Below are 10,744 nucleotides of genomic sequence, written 5' to 3'. Positions count from 1 at the left end.
AGTAGACCCGCACCCCCTCCTGCAGTTGTGAAAATCAAAAATATCTCCAGACATTGCCAAATATCTACTGGGGTACAGGTGGAGGGCAAGATCACTCTTGGCAGAGAACCATTGAAAGAAAATATTAGATACACTTATTCACGAAGACAAATTTTTCTAAATTACTTCTCCCAACCACTGTTTGCCTCTTATCTTTAAAAGGGAAGTGATAAAGTTTTACAGTCCTATGTCCCCTAATATTTATCACACCTTTTAATACTGTTGAATTGTTTTTGTATAGAAATAGTGCCCACATTATAAAGATAACTCATTTAAAAGATCTGTTTGCAAATTATTGCAGTGTTCTTGTGCCATTGTTTTTCTCTTGACCTTCCTTCCTCTTTGACCCCAAATTATCTAGAAACTACATAAAAAGTAATAAGCCTGGAAGTGGCTATTGCTTCTATAGGGTCAAAAATGTGATATTGCATTTTGGGGAGTTCGCTAGTTATAAGAGTTTGCTATAAGTTATGATGCTAGACTAACTACTAACTCAGAAAAAGGAGGCTGGTGATATAGTAATATTAGTTAGACATTTTGGAAGAAGATGGCCATGTCCTCTTTGTATTTGTTTTGGAGAAGAATGCATTGGAGAACTGTATTAGTCTGTTCTCATGCTGTTAATAAAGACATACCTGAGACTGGGTAATTTATAAAGGAAAGAAGTTTAAATGATACAGAGTTCCACATGGCTGGGAGGCCTCACAATCAAAGGCATGTCTTACATGGTGGCAGGCAAGAAAGCTTGTGCAGGGGACTCCCATTTATAAAACCACCAGATATCATGAGATTTGTTCACTTCCATGAGAACAGTGTGGGGGAAACTGCCCCCATGATTCAATCATTTTCACCTGGCCTCACCCTTAACATATGGGGATTATTATAATTCAAGGCGAGATTGGGTGGGGACACAGCCAAACTGTATAAAAAACTTAGATACTTAGATATACACCCTGGACTTTGGACTACTTAAGCAGATATCTATAATTCTAGAGGTAGGGGTGGTTACAGAGTGTGGCTCCCATAAGAAATGTAGGTTTGGAGAAAGTTCTGTTTTCAGGTACTCAAGTACGCCTACGTCATCATGAGATGACCCCCAGTGAAGAATGAAAGAGGAGGCGTCCAAAGAATGAGCGTGAAATAGCTGAAGAACAGGAACCCAAGAACTCTGATTTTAAATTCCTCTTTATCAGACAACATAATCCTTAACCTTTTGTGTTGTTTATATGATTCCTCAGAAACACTGTATGTAAGCTCTTGATATAATACAAATTGTGCCCAGATTTTGGGGGATTAGATAGATGTTATTGAATCTGTTTTCAGAAATCTTCAAAAGGAGTACTCCAGCCTAAGTTATTTCAGTTTATTCCACCACACTTTTTTCCCCTCCACTGTTAAAAAATCCAAACAATAAAGTTCATTACTTGTTATTATGACATCAACAAAAAAGGGCATTTGACATTTAAAAACTAAAATTTAAAAAAGGGCTTTTACACTGTTGATGAACTCAGAGTGCATGATTTATGAATGTATAAATATTCATGCAGACTTTTACAGTGATAGCTAGTCAAAGAATGAGAACTTAAAGAAAAAGCCAATCTAGACAGATTCCTTTGCATTTCACCTGCCTCATTCTGTTGGTGATAGCAGGAGTTTTAAGAGAGCTGCTGTGGTTGGCGTCCCATTCATTCCAGCCTCCTTTCTAAGCCCATGCCTGATGACGACAGTGTGATTGGTCTTCTGTTTAGGTCAACTCATCATTAAATCATTTCTGGTAGTAAACTGTGGCAAACCTTCCACTTCGACCCCACCAGTCAGTTCCATCACTTTGTCTGAAAAGTCTTTGTGGTAACTGCAGCCTAGGAGGAGGTGGTAGGCCCAGACCAAGGAGAGGGACAGCCGCTCATTCAGGCGGCCGGTTGTGGTCAGTGGGTAGGTGGTGCAGGATGAACTCCAAGAAGACCTTCCACTGCTTCTCTCTCCGAGAAGGAGCTGGGCTGCTCTGCGAAGCTGGCTGCCTGTGTGCTCCTGAAACCAGCACCTCCCCAGTGGCAGAGTCCTCGCCACTCACCACGGTGCCTGGGCCCACCACCTTGAAGGACCGGTCATTCCAATTTTACACTGCAGTTCGGGCCTCAAAGTTAATAGTAACAAAGAGTGTCCTTTGGCTGTTATCCCCCTTGCAAGAATTTCCCTAAGGCCAGGGGGAAAACGAGTGTCTAGATTTGGGTGCCCTTGGTCCTCTGCAGTGATCCCTTTTAAATTTCACTTATTATTTTTCCTTTTAACACTGTTACCTTTTTTTTTTTTTTTTTTTTTTGAGACGGAGTTTCGCTCTTGTCACCCAGGCTGGAGTGCAATGGCGCGATCTCGGCTCACCGCAATCTCCGCCTCCTGGGTTCAGGCAATTCTCCTGCCTCAGCCTCCTGAGTAGCTGCGATTACAGGCACACGCCACCATGCCCAGCTAATTTTTTGTATTTTTAGTAGAGACAGGGTTTCACCATGTTGACCAGGATGGTCTCGATCTCTTGACCTCGTGATCCACCCGCCTCAGCCTCCCAAAGTGCTGGGATTACAGGCTTGATCCACCGCGCCCGGCAACACTGTTACCTTTGGCTTGTTCATTAGTTGAATCTCTGTTGCTTAGGTAGCAGCAAAGACTTCCTAAAGCTGTAGACAGGCCAGTCATACCTGTGAAGCCTTTAGAAATGTTAGATTTTAAAAGCATCTTTGCAAAGAGACAACTTTTAGTCTTCTACTTGGGCAAAATCTCTGTATGCTAAAGAAGATTTCACAAATTCAATGTGTCATTTTAAGTGAGCCTATTCATTTCATCTCATCAACATCCTCACTTTCCTCACTTCGATCACTCAGAAAGTCTGAGTCTAGAGTACGTGTTTTATAGAATCATGTTCACAATTTATTGCTGGATGGAATCTGACTCTAGGTGATAAATTTCAAAGGACAGGTTTTCATTTCCTTGCATACTTTGGTTTTAGCAGAGAAAATTGCTTGCAGTCCATTCATCCCCAATAGAACACAAAGTGGAGATACAAAGTGGTGATAAAAATATAAGCAGAAAAGATGCTTACTGTAACTTTATTTCAGTAATCAAAAAAATAACTTTAGGATATGCCTTATATAACATGAGTTACGTAAAACATGAGTTGTGTAAAAGTATGAAAAGATGCCTTGAAATTTCAGGGGTTTCTCCCTCAAACTGTAAAAAAAAAAAAAAAGGCTTTCCTTCAGGGCCTTTATTTTAAAAGTTAAAGGTTTTGAATATGTTATCTATTTCTAACCTTCAGAATCCCAAGGTCAGTTTGTAACTGCTGTCCTATGCGGGCTGAGGATACGAAGGCTGCAAACAGAACAAAGCGTGCTTGAAACTGCTGATTCCAGTGCTCACAAAGTTCATGACTCTTTTTGAGACACTCACAGTCTTGCATGCCAGGGGCCAGAAGGTGATCGCAAGAAGAATTAACAGACTTTAATTTTTTAACTAAGTTTCTCATCAGGATGTGCTACATCATTTTTCTCGACTAGTGAAAAATAAACATTCAGGGCCTCTTGTGCCAAAATTATGAAGAATTTCAGGACAGTAACACCAGATCATTAAGCCAAGTGAGTGGCTCTTATGTGTAATATTTTTCGAGACAGACGTCTTTTTCTTCTTACCTAATTCCTCTTCTGCTTCAGCTGGGGACTTTGTCTCAGTGAATGTCTTTAGTTGTTCAGAACAGGCCAGAGAGATCGATTCTGTGGTTCATTGTTTATTAACAAGAAAACATGAGTTTTGAATAATACCATAAACTGGCAAGACAATTTTAAATCAAATTGTTAAATGTATATATCATCAATTGTAAGAAATACCATTGCTTCATGTGCCATTAAGAAAGAAAACATGCCAATTAAATATAATGCATCATCCATTGTAAGATGAAATGCAAATTTAGAGACATTAAAATGTGAAAAATGTTGATGATCTTAGAATTGACATTGTTGGGGATTTCAATCAAGAGTCTTACACTACTGTGAGCTAGCTAATGTGATCTCCTTCCCACACGATTTTGTAGGGGCTCTTTTGTTACAGAAATGAGGTGGAGAGGGTTAAAGAAACGAGCTAAGATCTCATGTCCTGTTACAAGTAAAGTGGTGGGATTTGAACCCAGGACCCCTGGCGCTGAGCCTGGTGCTTTTCCCTTATAAAGCAGCTTGTCTCTTTAGCCAGGTCTTTCGCTGGGAAAAATAAGATCCATTGTAAAGAAAGGAGAAAATGAAACCTTGATGAGAAAAAGAAAAATGTGCACCCAAATGTTAATGTTTTCTTTGCTGTTTCTCTCTCACTCAATGTATACGTATGTATACACACAGATATAATGTGTGTGGACATCTAAGTATATGTGCACTGAGGGTGTGTGTATGTATTTTAAATGACACTTGGGAAGCAATTATCTTTCACATGAAATTTAATCAATGTATGCCTCATTTTTAATTCGTGTCAAGCTGTCGATAATGCAGCTATCTCATGTATATTTAGATTTGTGTGTGCATATATACAGGCACTTTGTATTTCAGAGGTGAATGATATAGTTATTTCTGTGCAATAAACACCATAAAAGTTTAACATAGACCTGTAAGTAAAGTTGCCTATGCAGATGAAAGGCAAGTCAGTAAATAAGCCAGAGGGTCAATTAAGAGTAGGTAAGTGTTGCCGGGCGCGGTGGCTCACGCCTGTAATCCCAGCACTTTGGGAGGCCGAGGCGGCTGGATCACGAGGTCAATAGATCGAGACCATCCTGGTCAACATGGTGAAACCCCGTCTCTACTAAAAATACAAAAAAATTAGCTGGGCATGGTGGCGCGTGCCTGTAATCCCAGCTACTCAGGAGGCTGAGACAGGAGAATTGCCTGAACCCAGGAGGCGGAGATTGCGGTGAGCCGAGATCGCGCCATCGCACTCCAGCCTGGGTAACAAGAGCGAAACTCCGTCTCAAAAAAAAAAAAAAAAAAAAAGAATAGGTAAGTGTTGGTAACTGTTAGAGTAGGTAAGTTTGCAATCTGGAATTGCAAAAGAACTTTTTTGAATATATACCAGAAATTATTTCATCTGCCTCACCAACACACACACACAATACACAACACACACACACTGTGTACACACAGCGCTTTCCTAAGCCTCCTTTTCAATCTTATAATCTCATAATTGAAGTGCATTGAGTGACTGGAAACGATTTGCACGTGTGTTGCTCTCCCTAATAGGCTCTTAACTTCAGAGAATGAAACCTCCGGGGCAGTCTGCCTCTCCATCCCAACTCCATCCTGCTCTGGGTGGAGGAAGGGACGGGCCGGGCTGGGCTGAGAGCTGTAAGAATTTCCTTTCATCCACTGGGTGCCCTGCATGGAGAGAGGGGCTGCCCCCAATGAGGGCAGCAGAGCCAAGTGGCCTAGATGCCTCTGGAATTCCAGGAGGAACAATGGCAAAGGCACACTGTGGTTTGTGTCTGCCTGCCAACGAGGAAAACTCAAACGCCCAGAACGAGGCACTGGTGCTAAACAAAAGTCAATATTAAAATCCATCCTTTGGAAGAGGAGGGGAAAAAGGAAAAGGGATTCAGAGAAAAGCTGTTGGCACCGTGGCTTTTAAGACTCAAACAACCAAGGACGAATTCAAGTTCATTCTTGCAGAGACAGTCTTCAGCCCGAAAGCCACAACTAGTGGAATCTACAAAAGCCCTGGAAAGTGGTAGACTTAATCAGATTTAGATGGGAAAAATTAAGTAAGGAATGTGTTAGAAAATAAACTTTAGCTCTTAGCTTCCTCTCCCCTTTTTTCTTTTGCTTTTTTTCCTCTTCTTAGTGGGAGGAAAAGAAAAAAGATATTCATTCTCTTATTCCTAATTTTCACCTTGCCGCTCATTATCGCAATCAGCACATCACAGCTGAGTGCGTTGATTTCTGAGAGAAAATTTCAGCAGGTTCTTATGCTGTTTGTTGATGAGCTATGGCTAATCGCCACAGTTAAAATTCTGTCATTACCTGAAATGGATTCTATGTGTTTGATTGCCAGGAAGGTTAAATAAAGAAATATACAGAAGTGATCATGATCTATTTTGGCTGTTGGGGATCAGGGATGCAAAGAAGGAGGCCAGGGATTGTGGAACAGTAACCACCTAAGACCAATTAAACAACAGGTTTATCTCAGCCAAATGGGGTCCCAGAATAACAGTGTGCATTGAAGGAGAGGCTGTGGGTGCCCAGGGCTTTGGAATACGGCAATAGGAAATGATAAGAATCTGGTCTACAAAGAGAAGGTTCCCTTCAGGAATACAAGTCAGACCTCGTTAGCAGCATTATTTAATTCTTATTCTTGGAGGCTGAAGGGAGATCTTGGAACAGCTGAACGGTGGACTGTCTGTGCTGGGACACAGCTAGAAGTGAGGATGGGATCTTGAATCACAGCTCACCTCTAGGGTGGTGCTCTCCAGTCCTTTTCTGCTTTCACGTTTCCCATCTGTGAAATGAAAGAGGTAGAAACTGATTTATCTCCTAGGATGTTTTCAGAGCATAATGTCTAACAGTGGGCTTGGAAGGAGCAAACAGAGCAGCAACATGAGGAGGTTCTGGGCCAGAGTTAAGGCCAGTTCAGTGGAGAACGAAGGTACATGAGGCTTGAAATGAAATAATGCAAAATCCCAAACCTATATACCCCACCCCAAAAGAAGAGAAGAAAATATACGAAAGAAAGAAAACTGGAGACCGAAAGAAGAGTCCAAGGGGTGTGATATGCCTCAGAGGTGTGGTGTGGTCAAGGAAGGGCATCTGAAAATATCTCTGAAGGTCAATGTCAGATAGACTCTGATACCTTAAGGGGTGGCAGTAGGTTTACAACAGAAGGCGACACAAACAGAAAAGGAAAGGGGAAGCAAACAAGGAATAAAGGATGTGGAATTTATGGAATGTATGCAAATGTATTAAAAAACCCACCCAGTTAGAGTAAGAAAGTGAAAGGTAACCTAAAACAAACAAAAAGAACTCTCCCCTTTCTTCCCCAAACAAATAGATTGTTTGAATCACACAGACGGTTATCTGATTGCTTCTTGCACACCGAGTTTTAATTAGCTGTTCTAACTTGATCTTCAAATACATAGGATGAGATTCAGGGGAGGACCGAGTAAAACAAAATGAATTGTAGATCAGAACCATACAACTTGTCTGCAATGGAAAGCAGGATAAAGCAGATCTTTTCTCACGGCTGCTTGAGACCACTGGCATAAAGGCACGATGATTGTATTTGGGAAAGTAAGCAGAGTGGGTGGGCGACAGATGCCTCCCTTGTTCTCGCCTCTCTGTGGTAGAGTTGGCAGTGTTCTTTGTATTCTAAACAAAGCAAAGCGACCAGTACTGCCTTCCTCTGCCTGTGATAGGACCTTAATTCCTCAATGCCAAGAGATGGCACGGGGGAGCAAAATATAATAAATTCCTCGTTTGGAACCCAACCAAGATCAAACCTTATTTTCAAGGCAATATGAATGAAAAATAAGCTTTCAGAATTGAGGCTCATGATTGATGCTTTAGTTCTTTTCATTATAGCAGATGATTAGGTAGTCAAGGCAAGAGCAAATGATACCCAAGTCACCAGCATCCGGGTAATATATGAGAAAATGCCTTTCCCGCCGCAATCATTGTCCATGGGATTTCAAAACTGTGGTGCTTCTTGGTCACATTTGAATAATGTACGGCCTCCAGGAAAGCATCAAGTGTGTTTAAACTACACATGCATTGGTTATTGAATATTTTCACTTGGAACTCCAGAGGAAAGACACAGCAGAGAGTCAAACAGGTCTACCCCTGCTTCCTGCCACTTTGCCATGTCTCCGCTGATAATTCTGCATTCCTGTGTGAGCACAGCAGGTGGGCGCATCCTGTGCAGATGGGCAAATACGCCCACATCTTTGTGTTCTCAACACATTTTTTTTTCTTTGAGCCCTTTACCAGAAAGAAGAAAACTTTCCTAGCAATAAGGCCTTGGATTAGAAGGATTAGAAATGGAAAAATATTCTGGCTTGATTGCAATGTGATCGCAGTTGAAACTGAAAGGAAGTGGAGGAAGCTGGCTGGGTGGAGGAGCAGGGAGCCCCGTCTAAACTAGCAGTGCTCACTGTTTAATTCTCCTTGGGGGACGCACACTCTTAACTCAGGCACTGGGCCCTGGAAAAGTGGTTTTTGGACACATCTTAGGACCTGTCACCAAAGCCTCATATCTTCCATGACATATGGACACATTTTAAGATCTGCAAATAAACATGCTGGGCAATAAAAAGACTGTCTGTAAGCTCAGAGTGGCAAATGGAAAACCCTGAGGGATTTTTAAAATCCTTATGTTAAAGGAGACAGGGCCTCGCAATTATTCTTTTTTAGTTTGAGAAAGAACCAACGCCCTTTCCTAGGGAAATGGCACTAACTTTCCAACTGGCTATACCCTTTAGCCCCCAGATGTCCCCTACCTGCCTGCCCTATGCTTTTTCTCTGAAATGTAAGTGAATACGGTTTTCCCTGGAAGTGAATCCTAAGACTAAATTTTATGTCGCTTATTTTAAATGATTTCAAAAAATGTTTTTGTGAGCCCTCCATCTTTGAATTAGGAAAAAACTGTTTATAAACAGATATGGACACAGTCGATGACATTCTTAGCTCAAAAAACAAATCTTCTTTCAATCTAGCCCCCTGAAATAGTATTTGTAAATGATGAATTTGTGGGTAAAGGTACAATTTCCTGTAAATCAATGTACCTTACTTTAGATTTCAATTTAACACACAAAAAACCCTGCCCTTGGAAAACAAATGGCATACAAATTGCTTATGATCTTCATAGGAAAAAGCCATATGTTATTTGGGTAATTTATCTAGACTTTTATTCCTTTCTCATTGGAAACTTGTATTTCTCAATAATGTTCCAATTAAACTAATACAGCAGAATAAATCTGGGATACCTGTGTTGATAACAAATGGACAGAGGCTGATTCTTTGGGCATTTTCATTGTAGGATGCGACCTAATAAACAAATAACAACAGATGCTTTTAATGATGACATTGCCATGACATGGCTTGGTTTTTCCAGTTTCAGACCTTCTCAGAGCTGTTTCACTTATTAAGGAGAAGAAAAAACAAGGGCTGGTCACTATGATTGAGGACAAACACGATGGAACCAACCTTCAGAAAATCTGTCTTCAGTTTCGGCTGTGTTTCCAGAGCATGGAGCTGAAGCTCCTTTGGCTTTTTCAGTGTGTTAGAACAGCAGAATTCTGGTTCCCCCTGAGAGTATTTGTAAAATTGTGGTATGATTTGGCTCATCTTTTTAAAGCAAATAAGGGCAAAAACATGTTCTTAATGGCTTCTTGTCCTCTCAGGAATCAAATTCCTCACTCGATAAAATTTAGGCATCGTTGTTTTCTGTCTCTCAGGAATATCCAAGCCAACTGGGAGGAAAACAGAATGCACTGAAGAGAATCTGTTGATTTAGGAGTACTTGCTCACATCCCAGGAGCTGCAGAATCTTTTGCATAGTTCCCAGGGGGCTGGAGGGCAGTAGGCGTCTTGGAATCCATAAAGGGAGGGCTCGAATTTTTAGATATAGTGGTGCTTTCCATTTATGAGGAAGGAGAAAGCAGGACATGGTCATCAGTGAAATTGAGGGAGCCAGTATTAAACTCCACGTTTCCATCTTCCAGAAGTGCTGGCTTGGTGGTCATTTCCTGGGTATTTTATATACTAAGAAACACCTTCCTTCTCTGGTGTCAATAGGATGACGACCTGGGCTCAGGTTTTGAAACTTGTTTCTTTAATATCACATCCTAGCCAGAAGATCTTATTCCATGACTGTTTATGTGACATTTGGTAAGTTATTTTATTTGGTCCTCATTTTTGCCTCCAACAAAATGATGACAGTATTTTTTGGCTTAAATAATCTCAAAAGAGTCTTATAATGGCCATTTACATAAATGATTTTTCTTCTTGTGTGAAAATGAATACGAGGTACTGTGTAGGGTTATTTGTGTCTCCAAAAACAAATCCCAAGACAAGCATGGGTGTCGTATCTTCTATTTCTGTAGTGTCCTAGGATTTATATAGCATTTGTTGAATACGCACTTAATATTTACAAAAATTCTAGAAAATAGACAAGGTAGATGTTATTTTTCCATTTCATAAATAATAAAAAGAAGGACCAAATGGTTACATAATTTATATTACGTCATGCAATCCTAAAAAGGGGGCTTAAAATCTGTGGTTTATGATCATTGTCAATAGTCTCTCACTTCTCTTAGGTGCTAGTTTTATCAGACCACAAAATTTTATCAGATCACATAAGGCAAGTCAGTAAAAAATCTTAATAGTCTGATTTTCAAGTGCGGAAACTGTAGAAATAAGACTGTGACCAGAGAGAAAGAAAGAGACTGATGTTCTGAAGTAGACCTTTGGGACAAGAACCAGCAGGAGTGCTAACAGAATTCCAAATCCTAGCTCCAGTACCCTCGTGGGGACTTGGGGTATCCTTGCCCTTGGGTTCCAGGACACAGCCTGAAGTCTTACTGATTAAAGTAGGACTGCAGATTCAACGTGCTTACGGTTACCTTTCGATCTCACTGAAACAATTGTTCACCGTAACTGCCTTCTCAGGCAGAGCATTTTACATTCTGCTCCTT

Source organism: Saimiri boliviensis, chromosome 16 (genome assembly GCF_048565385.1).
Source record: "Saimiri boliviensis isolate mSaiBol1 chromosome 16, mSaiBol1.pri, whole genome shotgun sequence".
Lineage (NCBI taxonomy): Eukaryota > Metazoa > Chordata > Mammalia > Primates > Cebidae > Saimiri > Saimiri boliviensis.
This window is presented reverse-complemented; position numbering follows the sequence as displayed.